This window comes from Tasmannia lanceolata, unplaced genomic scaffold (genome assembly GCF_043159265.1).
Source record: "Tasmannia lanceolata isolate RefF3 unplaced genomic scaffold, GAP_Taslan_0.1 ptg000199l, whole genome shotgun sequence".
NCBI lineage: Eukaryota > Viridiplantae > Streptophyta > Magnoliopsida > Canellales > Winteraceae > Tasmannia > Tasmannia lanceolata.
The window spans coordinates 37,501-42,500 of NW_027518875.1; positions in this window are offsets into that span (position 1 = coordinate 37,501).

The window sequence follows — 5,000 nt, forward strand, 5'->3', positions numbered from 1 at the left end:
GCATTGCTGGGTTGGGCTCCCTTGGCCTTTTGGGCGCCTTGGACGATGTCTTGCGAAGACCATGGGCACAAGGCCATGGCATATGGTGAGGAAAGGACCACGGTTGCCAAGGTTAGGCACCGGAATGCTTGGCCTTGGCTTGCCAAAGCAGGGCATTGCTGGGTTGGGCTCCCTTGGCCTTCCGGGCGCCTTGGACACTGTCTTGGGAAGACCATGGGCACAAGGCCATGGCATATGGTGGGGAATGGACCACGGTTGCCAAGGCTAGGCATATAGAGAGGAATCGCATTTTTGCCCGGATAGGCACCGGAATGCTTGGCCTTGGCTTGCCATAGCAGGGCATTGCTGGGTTGGGCTCCCTTGGCCTTCCGGGGGCCTTGGACGCTGTCTTGGGAAGACCATGGGCACAAGGCCATGGCATATAGTGAGGAATGGACCACGGTTGGCAAGGCTAGGCATATAGAGAGGAATGGACCACGGTTGCCAAGGTTGCGCAAGTTTTGGGCATTTTTTGCCCGGATATGCCCAAGTATGCCCCGATAGGCCCGTTACGCCCCGGTATGAACGCGTATGCCCGGATAGACTCGGTATGCCTTGGGATACATGCGTATGCCCCGATAGGCTTGGTACGCCCCGATATGCGCACGTGTGCCCCAGTAGGGCTCGGTATGCCCCGGTATGTACGCGTGTGCCCCGATAGGCCCGGTATGCCCTGATAGGCCCGGTATGCCCCGATATGCACACGTGTGCCCCAATAGGGGTCGGTATGCCCCGGTAGGTACGCGTGTGCCCCGTAATGCACGTTTCGCAGATCTCCCCGCATGTCCCGCCCCTATATGTAATACTTACTTACTTACTTACTTTCTTTCTTGCTTGCTTGCTTGCTTGCAATGGTTGGGAGTGCCCGGCATGCCCCGCTGCAGAGACCAAGGGCGCAATGACTTGGCACCGCGGATGCCGGGACTCCGGCACTTCCCGTGGCACTGATGGTTGGTTCCAAAGACAAAAGGCCGTGCAAGGCCACCGCACCGCGGATGATTTTGCTCGTGCTGGCGCCGTTGTGTGGCCAAAGAACATGCGCGAATGCTCGTGTCGGAAGGGTTGGTGTCCTGGCCCCGCGGGTGTCACGAATGCTCGGTTGCGAAGACCATGGGACCAGAGCCATGGCACGTCGGATGATGGCTCCAGCTGGCGCCCCGGCACTTTCTGTGGCATTGATGCTCGGTTTCAAAGACAAACGTGCGCAGTGCCAGGGGACCGCGGATGACTGCTCGTGCTGGCCCCGTTGGGCGGCATTGATGGTCGGTTGCAAAGAAAATGCGCGATTGCTCGTGTCGGGGCCCGGCAAGCCAAGGCCAAGCGAGCCATGGCACGTCGGATGATGGCTCCAGCTGGCGCCCCGGCACTTTCTGTGGCATTGATGCTCGGTTTCAAAGACAAACGTGCGCAGGGCCAGGGGACCGCGGATGACTGCTCGTGCTGGCCCCGTTGGGCGGCATTGATGGTCGGTTGCAAAGAAAATGCGCGATTGCTCGTGTCGGGGCCTGGCAAGCCAAGGCCAAGCGAGCCATGGCAACGCGGATGATGGCTCGCTAGTGCTGGCGCCGTGCACAGTGGCCTCGCACACTCGCCCTGCACGCTTCCCTTGCACGCAGCCTTGCACACTAGCCTCGCATGCGAGCCTTGCACCCTAGCCATGCAAACTAGCCTTGCACGGTAGCCATGCACACAAGCCGTGCACATTAGCCATGCGCACAAGCCCCGCACACTAGCCTTGCGCACAACCCTTGCACACAAGCCATGCACTCGAGCAATGCACACAAGCCTTGCACTCAAGCAATGCACACAAGCCCTGGACACTAGCCTTGCACACGGGCCTGGCACACAAGCCTTGGGCACTAGCCTTGCGCACTAGCGTTCCACATGAGCCTTGCACACTAGCCTTGGACACTAGCCTTGCACACAGGCCTTGCACACTAGGCATGCTTGGGCGAGCTGATCCCGCATCAAGTCGACGGGTCTAGGCATTCTTGGGCGCAGATCCCGCATCGTCTCGTCGCGTCTGGGCGCAAACACGTCGCGTCTCGTTGCGTCTTCAGAAGTCGTCGCTAACAGCACCTTTGGTTGCCACTGGTGGTTAGGCTGGTTGGTTGCGCAAACCCTATAGGAGGGTGGCATGCTGGTGGGCGTTTTTGCCCGGATAGGCACTAGAATGTGCAGATTTTGGGCGTTTTTGCCTGGATAGGCTAAGGAATGGGCATGCTTTGGGCGTTTTTGCCCGGATAGGCACCGGAATGCTTGGCCTTGGCTTGTCCTAGCAAGGCATTGCTGGGTTGGGCTCCCTTGGCCTTTTGGGCGCCTTGGACGATGTCTTGCGAAGACCATGGGCACAAGGCCATGGCATATGGTGAGGAAAGGACCACGGTTGCCAAGGTTAGGCACCGGAATGCTTGGCCTTGGCTTGCCAAAGCAGGGCATTGCTGGGTTGGGCTCCCTTGGCCTTCCGGGCGCCTTGGACACTGTCTTGGGAAGACCATGGGCACAAGGCCATGGCATATGGTGGGGAATGGACCACGGTTGCCAAGGCTAGGCATATAGAGAGGAATTGCATTTTTGCCCGGATAGGCACCGGAATGCTTGGCCTTGGCTTGCCATAGCAGGGCATTGCTGGGTTGGGCTCCCTTGGCCTTCCGGGGGCCTTGGACGCTGTCTTGGGAAGACCATGGGCACAAGGCCATGGCATATAGTGAGGAATGGACCACGGTTGGCAAGGCTAGGCATATAGAGAGGAATGGACCACGGTTGCCAAGGTTGCGCAAGTTTTGGGCATTTTTTGCCCGGATATGCCCAAGTATGCCCCGATAGGCCCGTTACGCCCCGGTATGAACGCGTATGCCCGGATTGACTCGGTATGCCTTGGGATACATGCGTATGCCCCGATAGGCTTGGTACGCCCCGATATGCGCACGTGTGCCCCAGTAGGGCTCGGTATGCCCCGGTATGTACGCGTGTGCCCCGATAGGCCCGGTATGCCCCGATATGCACACGTGTGCCCCAATAGGGGTCGGTATGCCCCGGTAGGTACGCGTGTGCCCCGTAATGCACGTTTCGCAGATCTCCCCGCATGTCCCGCCCCTATATGTAATACTTACTTACTTACTTACTTTCTTTCTTGCTTGCTTGCTTGCTTGCAATGGTTGGGAGTGCCCGGCATGCCCCGCTGCAGAGACCAAGGGCGCAATGACTTGGCACCGCGGATGCCGGGACTCCGGCACTTCCCGTGGCACTGATGGTTGGTTCCAAAGACAAAAGGCCGTGCAAGGCCACCGCACCGCGGATGATTTTGCTCGTGCTGGCGCCGTTGTGTGGCCAAAGAACATGCGCGAATGCTCGTGTCGGAAGGGTTGGTGTCCTGGCCCCGCGGGTGTCACGAATGCTCGGTTGCGAAGACCATGGGACCAGAGCCATGGCACGTCGGATGATGGCTCCAGCTGGCGCCCCGGCACTTTCTGTGGCATTGATGCTCGGTTTCAAAGACAAACGTGCGCAGGGCCAGGGGACCGCGGATGACTGCTCGTGCTGGCCCCGTTGGGCGGCATTGATGGTCGGTTGCAAAGAAAATGCGCGATTGCTCGTGTCGGGGCCTGGCAAGCCAAGGCCAAGCGAGCCATGGCAACGCGGATGATGGCTCCAGCTGGCGCCCCGGCACTTTCTGTGGCATTGATGCTCGGTTTCGAAGACAAACGTGCGCAGGGCCAGGGGACCGCGGAGGACTGCTCGTGCTGGCCCCGTTGGGCGGCATTGATGGTGTGTTGCAGAGAGCATGTGCGATTGCAAGTGTCGGCCGGGTTTGGGTTCCCTTGGGCTTTCGGGTGCCTTGGACGCTGTCTTGCGAAGACCATGGGCACAAGGCCCCGTCCTGGCCCCTTGTTCGATTCGCTCTCGTCTTGCGCTTGCTTCCAAGGTCCTCCATGACCTTCCCCATGGCCTTGCTAGATCCCCCCCATGACGCATGACCTCTGTCCGTTGATTGGTTTTGAGTGCACACCATGCCCGGCTTGGCACCGTGTTGTCGCGTGAGTGGCATTTGGATCGTGCATGCTGGTGGGCTACCTGCCAATGCGCACAAGCCTTGCACACTAGCCTTGCGCACGAGCCTTGCACAAAAGCCTTGGACACAAGCCTTGCGCACAAGCCATGCGCACAAGCCTTGGACGCTAGCCTTGCACACAAGCCATGCATACAAGCCTTGCTCACAAGCCTTGGGCACTGGCCCATCGCAGTAGCCTTGCACACAAGCCTTGCGCACTAGCTTTGGGCACGAGCCTTGCGCACTTGCCTTGGGCACTAGCCTTGCACACAACCCTTGGGAACTAGCCTTGCGCACCAGCCTTGCCCACAAGCCTTGCACACCAGCCTTGCACACTAGCCTTGCATACAAGCCTTGCACACTAGCCTTGCACACAGGCCATGCTCACTAGCCTTGGGCACTAGCCTTGCACACAGACCTTGGGCACTAGCCTTGCGCACTAGCCTTGCCCACGAGCCTTGCACACTAGCCTTGCACGCAGGCCTTGCACGCTAGGCATGCTTGGGCCAGCAGCTCCCGCATCAAGTCGGCGGGTGTAGGCACGGTTGGGCGCAGATCCCGCATCGCCTCGTCGCGTCTGGGCGCAAACCCGTCGCGTCTCGTTGCGTCTTCAGAAGTCGTCGCTAACAGCACCTTTGGTTGCCACTGGTGGTTAGGCGGGTTGGTTGCGCAAACCCTATAGGAGGGTGGCATGCTGCGGGGCGCTGGAATGCGCAGGCTTAGGGCGTTTTTGCCCGGATAGGCACTGGAATGTGCTGGTTTTGGGCGTTTTTGCCTGGATAGGCTAAGGAATGGGCATGCTTTGGGCGTTTTCCCCGGATAGGCACTGGAATGGGCTGGTTTTGGGCGTTTTTGCCTGGATAGGCTAACGAATGGGGCATGCTTTGGGCGTTTTTGCCCGGGTAGGCAC